We start from the raw sequence: 19347 nt of genomic DNA on the forward strand, positions 1-19347 counted from the left end.
CATCTTGTTTTAGTAAAAAAGGCAAAATGTTCAGGACAGACAAACCACCAACAGCAGATACTAACAGCGTCACGCACATGCTCTTGGGTCTCTTCATCAGTTTCGTGGTGCCTTCGCCCCTATAAGGCAGCTTCTATATCTATTTGGCTGAAGGCTGGCCTCAGGTTTCTGAAACTAACTTTTTGCCTATGCACACTGAAAATCGGAACTGCCTGAGACTTGGAGTCCCCAAACCAAGGCAGCTCTCTTAACTTGGACTGACAGGTGCAGAGGTATCAATACTGCAGCTTCCTCATAGAGACAACACTGAGGAGCGAACCACATACTTTCCATGGCACTTTGCTAGATATATCACGCTTGCTTGTTCTCCTTTGCTTCCTTGCCCCACTTCCTACTACTCTACTGGGGTTTCCCAGGAACATTTCCTAATAAACTACCTTCATATGAATCCTCATCTCAGCACCTGCTTCTGTAGAACTCAATTCAAGACATCAGCCTCTTTCCAACCTACAAAATCAACTCACTTCACTGTTACATATATCCTTACTTTCTTTTCTATTCATTTCAAGAAATGAGGTTAACCTGCCTTCTTTTAGAATAATCCCTCAACCTAAGCTCCCAATCTCATCAACTGCCTTCCCCTCCATCAACTCCCTTTCATGCCTGTGCCTTAAATCTCTTGTTCTCTAATGACTCATTTCTCTTAGACTATAAACATAATCAAGTTTCTCTCATCTTAAAAAAATTTCATCAATATACCTCTTTTCAGTTCTTATCTTCTTTCCTTTATCAATCAAGCTTCCAGAACCAGTAATTTATAATTGTTTACTCCACTTTATTCACTTTATATTTATTTTTAATCACCTATACTCTGCCTTCTTCTCTGATTATCTCATTGAATTCCATGTTACCATCCTATAAACTACACTCTGTCCATTTCTACTCTAGCTCTTTTATGGGTCCCTATATGGAGACGTCTAAATTTAGGGGTCCCTGGCTCTGAATTAATATAATTCAACATATTACATATATATCCTCTTAATTTCCCATTAAAAGAGACAGGTAGCAACAGAAAATAGTGGGGGGAAGACGGTTTGGTTGTCAAGAGCAATGGAAAGAAGGCAAATATCCAATGTCTAAAAGGGAATTTTATTATATATGTTGCTATTGAAGATGAATTCAGTGAAACATTATTGGATTATACAACATGTACCATCCTCTAAAAATGAATATATAGATATAAACACTGCTAGGAAAAGGTAAACCAATGTCACATAAATCCATAATTCAGAAAATTAAGGTGAACCAGCCAAAAATGTATGTAGTCATTCCCTGATATCATGTATTTTGTCCTGTACTCTTCTTTGAGGTATATACAGCTATAGTTGATGTTCTTCCTTATTCCCACCATTAGTAACAACTCATAAAACTCCCTGTTCTCAATAACACTACACAGAATAAATAAAATGAAAATATGGAAACAAAAGATAAATGAAAGAAATTGAATTTTTGAGGTAAATTAACACCCCCCTCAGTTTGCAACAGATTAAGCTGACAAAAATAAAGACAGACCTAAACATAATAATTATTATGACTGAATAAACAGAAATTGAAATTTGTCCTCTAAACAACATCATCCCAAGACTAAGGGAGCAAAACCATAAAGCACAATTTGATTTTGTGGGAGAATTAACTCAATGTTGTACAAATGAATAAATAAATAAATCAGAATTCTTCAATGTCTTTAATGATTAAACAAAATAGAAGAAAAAACAACTCAAGAAAATAAAGAAAAAAAAAGAAAAGAAAAGAAAAACAGCAATCCAAGGGAAAGTAAGAGAAAGTAACAACCTCATAAAGCAAGGCAGGCATAAACCAACACCTAGAATTTCCTAATGGTGAGGTGTCTGACCACATGTCTATACACACACACACACACACACACACACACACACTCAGATGCAGCTCAGATATATCCAGGGCTATAGTTTCAGAGTATCAATCAATCAGAAGTAAACCTGTATCTCTCGTCCAATCCCCAGTAGAGTTACCTTAGTTTGACTACAGCATAGCCAAATAAGGGCATAATAACAGACAGAAAGATCCTCCCAAAGGTTTTAAAACACAAGCTGGCCCCTCTCTTTCAAATTTGTAACTCAAATTCACATTAATGTTTGGTCCAAGAAATCTCAAGTCATTAATTTATTTAAAGTGACTGCACACTGTGCCCCAGGTGACCTACAGAAGTAAACAAACTGTCTCTGGAAAATAACATCTTCACATTTGGCTTTGAAGAGATCCTATGAATAATTTTTCAGAGGTATTGATCAGTACAAAAATAATCACACACAAGGAATCTAGGCAGTGTGGGAGAGAAGCAACAGAAATTGCTAGAACAAAAACCAAATCCCCCATCCTTTAGATAGTGAATTTATCAAAAGGTTTATGACCACCACAAAATCTTAAAATATCTGCAGAGAACAGGACATTATAAACAGTAAGCTAGAAGACTTTACAAAGAACTAAATACAACTTCTAGAAATAAAAAGGCTTTGAAAAGTAAAGTGTGTATATTACTAAGATATCCAGTATATATAAACAGAAATAAATTGCATATCTTTTACACTAGAAGAGGGAAAATGACTTAAAAACTATAAATCCAAATAACGAAGACATAAAATAAAAATGAACATAAAATAGGCAAACTAAATAGAAAGCATTTTTAAAAGATGACAGTTTCAAACCCAGCTATAACAGCAACTTCGTTTTACATGTAAAGGAACTAAAAGTTCTGGTTCAAATAAAAAGAACATCAGACTACACTGAAAATAGTAAAAATTAAATCAACCACATGCTGATGATAGGAGTCATATCTGAAACATAAGGGAACAAAAAAGTTGAAAGTTGAAAAAATACACACTATAGGTAAATACAAACCAAAAAGTCATTTCTAATAACTGGAAATAAAAACTGAAACAAGGAAGATTTTACTAGAAATAAAAAGGGAAACTCTCTCTGATAAAAGGTTCAATTCACCCGGAAGATATAATAAATTGCTGTACACCTAATAACACAGCTTGAAATTATATTATGCAAAATTGGCAAAACTACAAAGAAATATAGACAGCTCTCATCATGATGGAAGATTTTAACAAATCTCTTTCAGAAATTATAATAACATACAGATTTTAAAAATCAGGACAGATATATAAGATTTAAATAAGATTGGGAAACAAATCCGATCTAGTGGAAATATATATGGATTTACTTTAGTCGTCTTTTTTTTTCTTTCTGATTGAACTCGGTGCTTAGGTCATTGAGTTTTATTTTTTCTTTTAAATATAGAGAAAAAGGTACTTTTTTATTTTTATTTTTTTTTTTGAGAAAAAGGTACTTTTTACCTGCATTTAAAGGTACGGTTTTTCCTCAAGTACTGTGTTAGCAGCATGCCATTATTTTGATAGTGATCTTGTTATTGGACTGTCCACAATATGCTCTAATTTGTTATTTTATTTTATTTTATGATGAAGTATTTAGAAGCACGTTTCTTAATTTCCAATGGTTTGTAGATTTATCATTATCAGTTAATTACTAATTTCCACCTTAATTGCATGTAGCAGGATAAGATACCCTGTATTATTTCAATAATTTGAAATTGGTTGTGATCTGCTTTAAAGCTTTGTAAATTTTTTTGAATATACCTAGTGAGATTTTTTTATGTGCATTTTTTGCCATCAATAGGTGTAAGACGATAATAAATATCTTTTCTAGTATTCCATGGTGTACGCTTACAGGGGTATTTGCAAAACTTGGTAAATGTAGAATGTAAATGTTTTGGCACAGTAACTGAGATAACGCCGGAAAGGCTATGTTAACCACTGTGATAAAAATGTGTCAAATGGTCTATGAAGCGAGTGTATGATGCCCCATGATCATATCAATGTATACAGTTATGATTTAATAAAAATAAATAAATAAATATCTTTTCTAAATTATTTTCTATTTCAAAAATTTATGCTCATATTTATGTTATCATCTTCCTTCTCTTTGGCCTTATCTTTGATAAAACTTGACACACTAATTATAAAATTTATTTGCAAATTCAAAGGGCCAAGAACAGCTTTAAGTCCCTTTCTTAATTAATACTATTTGAATCAACGAATCATAATTGTATATCTTTATGGCATACAATTTGATATTTTGATATATGTATACATGTGGAATGGTGAGATCAAGCAAATTAACATACTCATCACTTCACTATCATTTTTTAGAGTGAGACATTTGAAGTTTACTCTCTTATTTGGAAATATGCAATATATTATTACTGACAATAGTCACTTTGCTATGCTAAATCTCAAAATCTCCTGCATACTTGAAACTTTGTACCCTTGGATCAACAACTTTCCATGCTTCCCTCTCCACCTCACCCAACCTCTGGTAAGAAACATTCTACTCTCTATTTCTACGAGTTCAATTTTAATGGATCTCATGTATGAGTGAGATCCTGCAGCGTTTGTCTTTTTGTGCATGGCTCATTTCAGTCAGCATTATATCCGTCAGGCTTATCCATGTCACAAATAACAAGATTTCCTTCTTCATTAATGCTGAATAGTATTCCATTGTGTATACATGCACACACAACATTTTTTTTTTGTCCATTCATCCATTGATGGGCACTTCAATTGATTTCACATCTTAGCTATTGTCAATAATGCTGCAAGGAACATAGGAGCGCAGATATCCCTTTGTCATATTGATTCCAATTTCTCTGTGTATATACCCAGAAGTGAGATTACTGGATTATATGGTAGTTCTATTCTTAGTTTTGTAAGGAATTCTACACTGTTTTTCACAATGGCTCTGCTAACTTGCATTCCCACCAGCACTGTAGAAGAGTTCCCTTTTCCCTGCATCCTCACCCACACTTATCTTACATCTTTTTTTAAATGATATGTATTATTATTTTTATTATCAATTATTAAATTATGATACAGAGTTAGCAGGTTCAGGATATTATGTCTTATTTTCTTTTTTCTTTTTATTAAATCATAGCTGTGTACTTTGATATGATCATGGGGCATCATTCACTAGCTTCGCAGACCGTTTACCAAGTTTCACATATACCCTTGTAAGATGCACCGCTGGTGTAATCCCACCAATCCCCTTCCCTCTACCCACCTTCTCCCTCCCTCCCCTCCCTTTCCCCCTTCCCCCTATTGTTAGGTTGTAACTGGGTTATAGCTTTCATGTGAAAACCCTAAATTAGCTTCATAGTAGGGCTGAGTACATTGGGTACTTTTTCTTCCATTCTTGAGATACTTTACTAAGAAGAATATGTTCCAGGTCCATCCATGTAAACATGAAAGAGGTAAAGTCTCCATCTTTCTTTAAGGCTGCATAATATTCCATGGTGTACATATACCACAATTTATTAATCCATTCGTGGATTGATGGGCACTTGGGCTTTTTCCATGACTTAGCAATTGTGAATAGGGCTGCAATAAACATTCTGGTATAAGTATCTTTGTTATGATGTGATTTTTGATCTTCTGGGTATATGCCCAGTAAAGGGATTACAACTTAATCTGTGTGAGGTGTTATCTCATTGCTATGTTTTGTTTGTCTCCACTAAGATTCCTTGAAATTTGAACCTCAGTGTGGTAGCTTCGGGGGTGAGGCCTAGTGGGATGTGTTTGAGTCATGTGGAAAAATCCCTCATGAATGACTTGGTGTAGTTTTAGCAGACTGAATGAGTGAGTGAGTGAGTGAGCAAGTTCAGCTTTCCCAGATTAGTTCTTGTGACAATGGATTATTTCCCTCTAAAGTGGGTTGTTGTAAAACCCAGATGCCCTTTGGGTTTGGTCTCTTTTGTGTGTGCTCACTTTCCTTTTGACCTTCTCTAACATGTTTTGACACAGCGCAAAAGCCTTCACCAGAAGCCAAGCACCATGCTCCTTGTACAGCCTGCAGAACCATGGCTCAAATAAACTACTTTTCTTTATAAATTACCCAGCCTCAGCAGCACCTGTGGCTCAAAGAAGTAGGGCACTGGCCCCATATGCTGGAGGTGGCAGGTTCAAACCCAGCCCTGGCCAAAAACTGCAAAAAAAAAAAAAAAAAATACCCAGCCTCTGGTATTCCTTTATAGCAGCATGAAACACTAAGACATTATGCTTTTATTTTTCATTTCCCAAATGATTAGTGATGCTGAAAATTTTTTCATGTACTTGCTAGACATTTGTATAAGCTCTTGAGATATGTCTGTTAAGCTCTTATGCTGATTTTTTAATCGGTTATTAGGTTTTCATCTATTGAGTTGTTTGATTTCCATGTATATTTTTGATTAACTCCTGATCAGATGTCTGGTTTACAAATATTTTCTCCCATTCTGTCCATTGTCCCCTTACTTTTTTAATTGTTTTCTTTGCTGTGCAAAAGATTTTTAGTTTGTTGCCATCTTGTCTATTTTGTTGTTGTTGTTGTTTCCTGGTCTTTCAGGGTCATATACAAAAATTAATTGCCCATATCAATGTCATGAAGTGTTTCCCCTATCTTGTCTTCTAATAGTTGCATAGTTTTAGACCCATTTTGAGTTGATTTTTGAATATGATGTGAGATGAGGACCCCATGTCATTCTTCCGCATATGCAATTTTCCCAACACCACTTGGCACCTATGTTGAAAATCAATGGCCCATAAATATGTGGGTTTATTTCCGGGCTTTCTATCCAGTTTCATTGATTGATACTTCTGTTTTTATGCAAATGCCATGCTTTTTTTATTAAAATTGCTTTACGATATTCTTTGAAATAGAGCGGTGTGATGACTGCACTTAGTTCTTTATGCTCAAGATTGCTTAGGCCATTTGGGGTATATAAATTTGAGGATTTTTTTCATTACTCTGAAACTAAAGCTAGAGAAGGACACTATAAAAACATAAGGAAAGAAAAATTATAGCTCTAATGAACACAAATTCAACAATCCTCAATAAAATATTGGCAAACCAAATTCAACAACATTTTAAAGAATCACCATGATCAAGTAGGATTTATCTCTAGAATACAAAGATAATTTGACCTAGGCAAATCAAAATTTTATGGAAGACCCACATTAACAAAATCAGAGCAAATGGAACTTTACCCTGGAAGTGAGAACAATGTAACCTAAAAATTGTACCCTCATATTAATTTGAAAAAAATTAAAAATATTCCAAAAAAAAAACAAAATCAGAGTAAAAGTCATATGATTATCTCAATAGATTCAGAAAAAGCACTTGACAAAATTCAATACCCTTTCATGGAAAACTCTCAATAAATTAGATATAGAGAAAATGTACGTCAACACAATAAAGGTCATCTATGAGAAACTCATAGCTAACATCATTCTCCATGGTTCAAAATTAATTTTTTTCCCTCTAAGATCAGGAACAAGACAAGGACATGAATTCTCACCACTTCTTTCCTACACAGTACTAGCCAGAGCAACGAGGTAAGAGAAAGAAGTAAAAGGCAACCTAGTAGGAAAGAAGTGAAATGACCTGTTTGATGATAATGTAATAGAGAAAACCCTAAAAGTTCCACTGGGGGGGGGAAATTAAAAATGACTTGAAAATTCAGACAAGTTGTAGGCTACAAAATCAGCTGACAGAAAACAATAGTATTTCTATCCAAAAGGAAATCAAGAAAACAATCCCACTTACAACAACAACAACAAAAAACTTAGGTGTAAATCTAAGCAAGAAGGTAAAAGCCTTGTACACTGAAACCTTTAAAATCCCGATGAAAGAAATTGAAGAAAACACAAATAAATGGAAAGATGTTCTATGTTCATAAACTGGAAGAATTAATATTGTGAAAATGTCCATTCCTTGTAGTTATATGAGGCCAGGACTTGGTAACAAATGAATGGATACAGTCCTTTCCGCTGGGGTAAGATGAAGGAATCTGTAAATTTAATAGTATCTCTATCAAAATTCTAATGTCATTTTCCATGGAAATAGAAAAAAAGACTAATTTTTTTTAAAAATTGAGATTAGGGCAGGGCAGTGCCTGTGGCTCAAAGGTGTAGGGGGCGCTGGCCCCATATACCGGAGGTGGTGGGTTCCCTCAGCCCCAGCCAAAAACTGCAAAAAAATGAAATTAGGGCAACTTGGTATCGGAGTAAGAGAGACAAACAAAAGGCATAGATTAGAGAGTTCAGAAACAGATGCGGGCATATATGACATTTCATTTATGACTGAAGCAGCACTGAAGATTACCTGAAAAATAAAGGATTTTCTATAAATGGTTCTAGTGATACAACACCCCAGCCAGCTCAGGAGAGCTGAGGAGTGGCCCTGCCACCTCCACCCTGGCAGTGTTTATGCTGCCACAGCTGGCAGACGAAGGGAGCAACCAGTGGGCTGGAGGGTAGGCAAGGGAGGACACCCCGCCAAAGGCTCCAATAGCCAGAGGGGCTGCACAACTGCTGTGTAGACACCAGCGCCTTAGTGTCTCCTTCCCCTTGCACTTAATGCCTAACCTTCGTATGCCTAGGTCAATTTCATGTAAGTTTTCTAGGCCTTGATTCCATGAATAGATTGTATCCGTTCATTAATGCACTCATTCATCTTGCCCCAGAGGAAAGGACTGTATCCATTCATTTGTTACCAAGTCCTGACTTCATGTAACTGCAAGAAACCCATGTGACTATACATACCCCTGGACAAGGATCCCAGAAAAAGAGCTTTTTTTCCCAACTTGGGTTATTTCTCTCTGTCAGGAGCTTTGGTGTTTTTGTATTCTCTTCTGTAAAATAAATCCTGTTTTACCACTGATCTGTGGTCCATGGATTCATTATTCAAACCACTGAGACCAAGAACCTACTGAAGATGAAATTTCACTATCACTAGCACAATTGGTTATTTTCATAATTCATACAACAATTAAATTAGAATTTACCCATAAATACAAAATACATTAAAGTTGAGTTGAAGATCAAATATGAAAGGTAAAACTATCAAGCCTATAGAAGCAAATGTCTTCATGAACATACAGTAAGAAAATATTTACATATGCTCAGTGCTAACTGGAAAGGAAGCAATTGTTAAAACAGAGTATATTTAAAATTCAGAACTCAGTTCATTAAATGATACAAGAAAAAGAATAAATAACAAGCACAGAATGGTAGATGCTTCCCACACAGCATACTTGTATCTGATAAAGAAACATTATCCAAAATATACAAAGAACTCCTACAAACACCATAAGAAAAAGAGAGAAAATCCAAAAGAAAAAAAAAATGGACCAAAAACTTGAAAATTCTCTTCAGTAAAGAGGAACTCTAAGAGTCAGCCATAAGAAAAAGTGTTTAACTCATTAATAATTACGGAAATAAAAATTAGAGTTAAAATAAGCTTTTTGTACACCCTTATTGGTTAATTATTTTTTTAAGTCTTATAACATCAAGTTTGGCAAGGATATGACATCTGGAGTCTTCTGCACTGCAGGTAGCAGTATAAAATGGTACGACCTCTTTGGGGAACAGCCTGGCATTAGATTGTAAAGTTCATGATACACATATTCATGATACACCATTTCCAATGCTAGACATTTACTTTAAAGAAACTTAACCACACCAAGATAATTGTGAAAGAATGTTTATAGCATCAACCCAAGTGCCCATCAACTCATGAACAGATTAATGAACTATGGTATATGTATATCGTGGAATACTATTCAGCCACAAAAAGATGGAGACTTTACATCTTTTGTATTAACCTGGATGGAGTTGGAGAACATTCTCTTTAATAAAGTATCACAGGAATGGAAAGGCAAGTATCCAATGTACTCAATACTAATATGAAACTAGTAGATGAACAAATACACACCTACACAAGAGAAAAACACAATTAAACTCAAGTTGGGCCTGGGGGAGAGAGAATGGAGTGGGGGGGAGGAAATGGGATTGGTGTGCTCCCACCTAATATGGCACACCTCCTGAGTGACAGGCACAACTGCAACTTGGATTCTAACTAACAAAGGCAAACAATGTAACCTAATTGCATGTACCCTCATACCAAACTGAAATAAAAAATAAAGAAAAGGAATGTTTATAGCAGCTCTGTTCTTAGAAACAGAACTAGAAGCAAACTGAATGTCCATCGTATGACAGAATGGATAAATTAATTTTATTGTATTCATACAGTGCAATACCATTCAAATATGAAATATAATGAGCTAAAATTGCGTGCAACAGTTTGGACACAGCTCACAAACCCAATGTTAAATGAACAAGCAAGCCACAAAGGAACACAGCATGATTTCTTACACACGACATTCAAAACCCGTGAAACTAAATTGCATTTGATTTTACATATAATCAAGTTATTTTAAAAAGTAAGATTCAGGGTAGCGGTTACTTCCAGTGAGGAAAGAAAAGGTTGAGATCAGTGATTGGGTTCGTGAGTGCCCACAATGTTACAGATCTTGACTTTTGGATAGGGGTACTACATGTGTTCACCTTACAATTATTCTAAAAAAAGTTTTATTAAGTCATTTGTACATAGATCATAAATACATTTATGCCATTATGGGATACAATGTGTTGATTATTTGTACAAATTAGAGTGCTTACATCTTACTAATCAACATAGCTTTCACCTCATTTACCAAATTACAGCATTAAGACATTTGTGTTCTACACCTGATAGATCCAACTTGGACTTGCAATGTGCTCCATAGGTGTGGTCCCCCTACTAACCCTCCCTCTATCAAAACCACCTCCCTTCCCTCCCCCTCCCTCCCCTCTCCTTTATATGCTAACTATATATGTGTGCTGCATTTCATATTTTTAAATTTAAATACAAAAATGTAAGTCCTATGCACAGTTGAATGCTAACAATTTCAGAATGTTGATTACGTCAATACACTTCCTTAAAAAATTAGGCTTAAGGTGGGGCCTTGGTGTGTGCCACACCTTCTGGGGGCAAGACATGATTGCAAGACATGATTTACCTAACAAATGCAATCAGTTTAACCTGGCTTATTGTACCCTCAATGAATCCCCAACAATAAAAAAAAAAGAAAGAAATGCAGTTAAAGCAACAAGGGACTATTCCACCTATCAAAATAACAACAGCTTTTCTAAAAAATGTTAAACAATTTTGTTAAAGGTAGGGCAAGACAGGAATTTGATTTTATAAATATATATGTATATATATATATGTATATAATGGTACAATCTCTTTGGGGAACAGCCTGGCATTAAATTGTAAAGTTGATGATACATGAAAACTAATAAAAACATAAATCTATGCAATGTTCTGGAAGCATGCATAAAAAGCCTATTAAGAAATCCATATTCTGACTCAGTAACTATACTTCTAGGAATCTACTGGACAGAATAAGATCAAAGATGCAAAAAGATTTATGTTTAAAAATCTTTATCACACTATAACACTATATTAGTGAAATTTTAAAAATAATTTAAATGTGCATATTAAGAAAATGTTAAATAAATAATAATCATTGATACAGATGAATATTATACAGCTGAAAATTATATTTTAAAACTATTTCCCATATTTAAAACTATTTACCATTTTTTCATATGGGAAAATGTACATGATATATTAATATCTGTTCAAATCAGAATATATAACCCAGGAAGATGAGTTTTCACTCAAGGAGATTGTCTTGCCCAAGATCACAATATCTAGGAAAACAGAGTGTAGACATTAACCCAAAAATTCTTAAAGAGAGTAACTGTGGCACAGGAGCATATAATCAATATGAGTGCCCAGCTGATCATAGTGTATTGTCTATGAAAAATCACCACATTTTCATCACATTAGTTAACATAGCTTTTGTAGCATTTTCTTAGTTATTTTGCTAAGACCTTTACATTCCACATTTACTAGGATTCACATATACCCTTGTAAGATGCACCGCAGGTGTAATCCCATTAATCCCCCTCCTTCCCCCTCCCTCCCCCCTCCCTCCCCTCCCTTTCTCCTTTCTCCCTATTCTTAGGTTATAACTGGGTTATAGCTTTCATGTGAAGGTCCTACATGTGATGAAAATGTGTCAAACGATCTATGAACCAAGTGTATGGTGCCCCACGATCATAGTAATGTACACAATATGGTTTAATAAAAATAAAAGAAAAGAAAAGAAAAAAGAAAAATCACCACAACAGGTAAATAGAAATTCCTAATAGGTTCACCACAGAACCACATAAATTAGTAGTCTATAATGATAATTAAGAGCCAATTGTGGATTGTCAACTTGCATATGTTCAAATGGCCTGAACCATAAGTTGAGCAGATGCTCACAATGCATAAGGTAACAACTACTGTGTATGAGAAAACATCAATATTTGAACAGCACTCAGACAGGATGCATACTAAAGTGGCAATGGTAAATGTGTAGAAGGCCATAGTAAAGAAAAGAATCTATGATGTTAATCAGCAATAGTATGAAGTCATTCAGCCATGGGACATGTCATAATAATTCTGGGCCACACAACTACAGAATGGTGGTCATTAAGGTAAATGTTGCATATGATTAAAAATAACGCAATAGTTTGCTTTGCATTGAGCATTGAACAGGTGCACATTGCAAAAGGTTGTACTAGCACATGCTCGAGTGTCCATGGTGCATGAACAACTACCACTTAAGTTTTAGCAGTTGATTATGATGGACGTTCAAAACAACCGTGTAACACATGCTGAAAAGCAAGAAACAACAGACATTGGGGGATGAAAAAGGAGCAGAATAGTGATACCAGAGCAGGCCAATGTGGTATATAAGCTAACCATCTAAATCTTTCAATACTTCATTATCAGTGTTGGAGTAGACAACCATGGTTCAGGCATAGATATCCTGAGTAAATGAGTACAACTCTGCAACTTACGGCAGAAAGGGCTGGTACTCATGATGCACCTACTGAAGTACATGTGTTGCATGACTTAAACATACACAAACCACAAAAGGAAGTAGCTTTGTTCCAGTACAGGGTAATGGTACAAAAGGGAACACCTTGGCACAGATCAAAAAGGCCATAGCACATAAATACCATCACTGGTGTTGGAGAATTTGAGCATGATACATAACAAAAATTTTAGGATATGAACTGAAACTCATTAAACAGGAGAAAGTACTCATGGTGCAGAAATAAAATGGACATAGTACAGGTGCAATCACAAATACTGAGTTATTTGATAAAGACACAGAGCATGAGTTTAAAAATGGCTTTGGCCAGAAGGAATTAATGCAAATAGAGATTCCACGGCACGTGCCCAAACAACCATACATGATGAAGAGGGACTACAGGAGTCTGAGCATTTGACTATGATGCATAGTCAGAAAACCCTGCAACCTAAGCAGACAAGCATTATACAGGAAGAGACAGCAATGATTCAAGAACAGATGCATATGGCCCAAGTGCAGACAGTAATTAATATGTAAAGGAATATAATAGATAACAATGATGCAAAAGGAGACCATGAACACCATGACACCATTTAATCACAATACACTGAGACAACTCTGCAAAATGAGCTCTTAGCCATGATCATGATACAGGAAGACAGTGTAGGAGCACACAGCAGTGATGGAGAGGAAGAACACCTTAGTGCAAGACTAAAAAACATCATACCAAAGCTCATGTATGGTCCATCATACAGAAGATAGCCTCTCAGCACAGGATCAAACAATAATGGCTCATGCTCAGAAAACTGTGACTTATGTGGTGCATGGACAGGAAAACATGGTAAATGATCAAAAATTACAGGTGCAGAGAGACATGGTTTAGAACTTGTTCACATGAATATGGTATGACGTCTTAAGAATACAATGCAGGAACAAAGATTGGGGGGCAAAAGCAAATGCCAATGGTGAAAAGGAAAGCAACACGATATATGCTTAAATAGCAATGGGGCAGGAACAAACATCACTGGTGTTTGAGCTTCTAATATACAAGCGGATTACTTCAAAATGTATGCTGAGAGTTAGGACACAGAATCAAATGGATATAATGCAGAAACAGGCAGCAATGATAGGAAATCATAAAAGGGAGTTAAAATGAAATAAATTTGATACAAAAACTTATTTCCATAACACAGAACCTGGCAATCTCATTACAACAGTATACACACAGTTATGTCACATGCAGAAAACCATGGTATGGGAGCACATTAGATAACTGCAGCAATGCACATACAAGGAGCAATTGGAAATGGCAGACAGAGAAAGCCATAGAACACTATTTACTGAGATGGGCACGGTATAGTATTTTTCCAAATTTTATTTTTTTTTATTTTTTTTCCATTTTAAAATGTTTTTTTTTTTTATTTTTATTTTTTTTATTAAATCATAGCTGTGTACATTAGTATGATCATGGAGCACCATACACTTGGTTCATAGACCGTTTGACACATTTTCATCACACTAGTTAACATAGCTTTCGTGGCATTTTCTTAGTTATTTTGCTAAGACCTTTACATTCCACATTTACTAGGATTCACATATACCCTTGTGAGATGCACCGCAGGAATGACATGGAATGGTCCAGGTGAAGATGGCAATGACCCAATAGATGACATCATAGCAAATGCTCAGTGTACATTTTTGCATTGTAAAGCCACCACCAGTGCTTAAGCATTTGACTGTACTTCACACCAAGACAATCTTAGAACACAGCCTGTGATGATAGACAAAAAAGAAAAACAGACCTAGTATAACAATAATAATAATAATAATAATATAATGATAATAATATTATAATAATTTATACCTATTTAGTACTTACTGTATGTCAGGAACCAAGCACTTGTTTGCTCTCACAAGTATATGAGGTAGATATTATTATTACTGTTACTTAAGGGATAAGGAAACTAAGGCAGAAAGAACTGATTTGTATAATATATCAGGCAGTCTAACGTGGCTCTACATCAGTGGTTCTGTGCTATCTCTAATGGACATGGTAGAAAATTCTAAAAACACATACATAGTAGAGGAATTAATGGCTGTGCTGCTGATACAGTGATTCCTGTCACATAAGTTAAATACATAGTTCACTGCCAAATACCCACTGTGCCTGAGCAACCCTAACAGTAGTCAGAATATTTGATCACAGGCACACTCAGGTGATCCTACAATATGAGCTGACATCCAGGATGACGGAGGCATAGGCCAACACACTGCTATAAAACTTAATAAATTGTTATTCATGATACAGATGATTCCATTCTATTATTCCCAGTTCAGGAGCAGACAATAACTACACTTTCACACAGTCATAGTGTGTGAGTAGAAGTCAACCCCAAACACAATATATGAACAGAAATTCTTTATGTATGCCCACTCTACTATAGAGAATTAGCCAATAACCTCATGTAAGATAAGACACATAAGGCACAAAGAAAACAACTTCGTAGTGAAATTGCACAGATGATCACAATACATAATCAAAAGGCCACATACAGGAAGTAATACCTTGGTCTAGGCCCTAGACTCTAGGCACAGATGGTAATGGTGGGAGACACTATAACATATGCTCAAATGAACACATGCAAGGAAAACCAGCACTGATGTTTGAATATTTGACCGTGATGCACATCAATATACCTTTAAAGATGAGCTCTCAATTATGGTACAGGTGGAAATGGTGCAGTAGTCAACTATCATGCTATTCTTGCTTAGGGAGACTTGAAGAGTAATGAAAATACAACACAGCAATGAGTGGCTTTGCTAATGGAATAAGTTGCAAAGAAAAATAGGTGCAAAAGGAGAAACCAAGGCATGACATCAGATGATCGTGTTGAATGGACATCCACCACCAGTAATTTAGCATGTGACTGAGGTGCACAGCAAATCTCAGAATGCAAGTTGACAATCATGATGAAGAACAAAGACAAAATATAGATAACATAGCAATATCAGTACATACTTAGCATTTGCCATGTGTCAGACACTAATCTCATATTCTACATTTCAGACTGAACCCTCACAACAACCTTATGAGGTAGGTACTGTTATCATTTATTTTATAGTTGAGAAAACAGGGACACAGAAGGATGAAATTACTTGCTCAATAATATAAAGCTACCAGGATTTAAATCCAAGCAGTCTGGCTTCTAAGTCAACACTGTGTATATACATTGATGGCGTCATGCTTCCTCAAATAGATGTGGTTCAAAATTAAAAACACAGAGCACAGGAACAAATGTCTTTGGTCCAGAAGTAGACGGCAATGTAGCAAAAGTAGACACCGTAGCACATGCTCAAACATCCGTGGTGCATGAGCAGCCACCACAGGAGTCTGAGCATTTGACCACGATGCACACTCAGGTTCGGCAACATAAGCTGACATCCAATATAGGAGTAGATACTGAAGACGAAGGAGGAGGCAAACATGTTGAAGTAACAAATAATCATGGAGCACAAAATGACATTCATGGTATAGAAAATTTAATTTTAATACAAAACAGACAATGATGGTACATTTTCACATAATCATTATGAATGAGCAGAAGATCACGGTAAAACTTCAAACATAGTAAAACAACAGAATGCATTATACACATTCATACAATCATGAAAAATGAACTGACATCTGCTTAAAGCCAAGAGATACTGTAGGATAGAAAATAATGGGGAAGGGGAAGAGGGAGGGAAGGGAGGGGGGAGAATGGGCAGAGGGAGGGTGACAGGTGGGATTACACCTGCGGTGCATCTTACGAGAGTACATGTGAAACTTAGTAAATGTAGAATATAAATGTCTTAGTGCGATAACTAAGAAAATGCCAGGAAGGCTATGTTAACCAGTGTGATGAAAATGTGTCAAACTGTTTATAAAACAGTGTATGGTGCCCCATGATCGCATTAATGTACACAGCTATGATTTAATATTAATAAAAAAGTCCAAAAACAATAAAAAATAAATAAAACAAAAAGGAAATATACTTGAAGAAAAAAGAAAAGAATGATGAGCGGCAATCTCACAGATGGATATGGTACAAGATCAAAATTTTTCAATATATGGACGTGTATTTCCCATACCGGTGCAAAGGTGCATAGAGAAACAACAAGATGCATATTCAGACAACAATTGGTGAAAGTCATCAGTGATGTTTGACCATTTGATTCTGATGTACAAAAGTACACAAAACAGTCTGTGCTCTGAATGGTGATCATGCCAAAGGAGCTAAGAGATATGGTATATATTCTGGGAAGCAAAGCATGTTCTGATGTTCACTAAAATAGATATTATGCCTTACGAAAGCACCATGGCACAGGAGTAGGTAGGTTTGTCCATGAGTAGGTGTCAGGTATGTCAAAGGAGACACCATATGCTCGGATGACCAGGTTTCATGAACAACCATGACTAGGATCTGAGTGTTTGACTATGATGCTTACCAATGTAATTCTATGACATGAGCTGAAAGTAATGATACAGGAGTAGTTAGACATGATACTATGATTGCTAAAATGCATCTGGTTTGGTGATTACAAATCACAATTCTATTTAGAAGAGGTGCCAATGAAGAAACAGGTGAAATCATGGTACATGCTGAAGCAACCACGGTACATGACAAACAATCATAGGCATTTCACCGTTTGACTGATGCGCAATTAGACAGCCCAGTGACGTGAGATAACATCTATTATTTGGAACAGATAGACACAGTTCAGGAAGAGGCCGGGTGTAGAGTGCCATGGAATATGAGTAGATACTATAAAAAACAAACCGACATACACTGTGCTAAAATACCATTTCCTTATAGAGCAGTGGCAATGAAGGTTCCTGCCCAGAAACCATGGGGTATGAGCAGACAAGCATGCTGCATGCTCAGACAACCATGGTGCATGAGCAAACCCCTATAATACAAAAGGGGGTGGGTGTGATACAAGAGCAAATAACACAATGACAAATATGCCCAGATGGACAGGACATAGGAATAAAGAAAACATAATACATGGATGCATCTTCTTTAGGCCAGTAGCATATGAAAATGATGCTAGAGGAGATACCATGGCACACACGCAGACCACCGTGATGCACGAACAACTACCACTCACAGTGGAGCATTTAACTATGACGTATATACCCAGACATCCCAAGGAAACAAGCCAGTGACTATAATATAGTAGCATACAAACTAGGATTTTAGAGAAGATAATGACAATAGGACAGAGGGAAATAACAGTGCCATAGCTAATAGAATACTACAGAAGGCAGTGATCCAAAGGGAGACCACCATGGCATATGCTCATATCATATGCTCATAATGCACATTTAGACAACTCCAGAATCTGAGCTGACAATTATGACACAGAATCATAGGGCACAGTATCATCATCACCATCACATACATCTTACTAAATGCCAGGCAGTGCTTAAAGCATTTTATGTATAATAACTTATATAATCCTATGATGGTATATTTAGGTACAACGACCCTGTGACTCGTTGTTTTTGTCATCTTGCAGGAACCTGAAACATGGATACATGTATTGATGTGTCTAAGATCTCACAGCTACAAGTGGAGAATCCAGGATTTAAATGCAGTCATTCAGGCTCCCCATCCATTCTTTTCAATACGACAATAAACAACAATATGCTGTGATTCTTCTGACAGACATGATACCAAATTTTAAAACAGAAATGAGTGGCTTTGCTCCAGAAGCAGATGGCAATGTTGCAAAAGTAGACACCATAGCACATGCTCAAACATCCGTGGTGCATAAGCAGCCACCACAGGAGTCTGAGCATTTGACCACGATGCACACATAAAAGATCCTGCAACATGAGCAGATACCAGGTTATAGGGGGAGACAGTGATGTCAAAGGAGAGAGAAAGTTCATTGCAATAGCAAAAACCACAATGTAGAAACTAATATACATGGTACAAAAGATTCATTCCCTGTACAAGAGTACACAGTGACTGTTTTGACACAAGCATGGTGTTTAAGTGGAAATTCATAATAGAACTTCAAACACACTGTATGAGCAGGAATTCCTTATTTATATTTAGATAATCCTGGGGAGTGAGTCAATTTGCATATGAAAGAGGAGATAGATATAGTATCTCAGAAAAGTGCAAACTACTCAGGTAATAAAAAAAAAATACACAGGAATGTAAAAATGTATGGCATTGGTGCCAAGAGTGTATTAAAATGCTGCAGGATACCCGGATGACTAAGAAGCCCCCCCAAAAAATCATGTTTGAAGATGTGTTCATGATATACAACTGCACGCCTACAGGACATAGGCTTTCAATTATAATGCAGGTGTAGATGGACATGATACAAATAAACTGGTATGCTTCTTAGGTAGACGTGATATGTAATCAAAAATAACC

At 36.0% G+C, this 19347-nt stretch overlaps 1 protein-coding gene across 3 annotated transcripts in view; it reads right to left on the minus strand.

The window, feature by feature from the left end:
- Positions 1-19347, minus strand: part of GABRA3 (gamma-aminobutyric acid type A receptor subunit alpha3) — a 281030-nt gene that overhangs the window by 199627 nt on the left and 62056 nt on the right. The gene's annotated exons all lie outside the window — the stretch shown is intronic.

The sequence above is a fragment of the Nycticebus coucang genome, chromosome X, assembly GCF_027406575.1.
Source record: "Nycticebus coucang isolate mNycCou1 chromosome X, mNycCou1.pri, whole genome shotgun sequence".
NCBI lineage: Eukaryota > Metazoa > Chordata > Mammalia > Primates > Lorisidae > Nycticebus > Nycticebus coucang.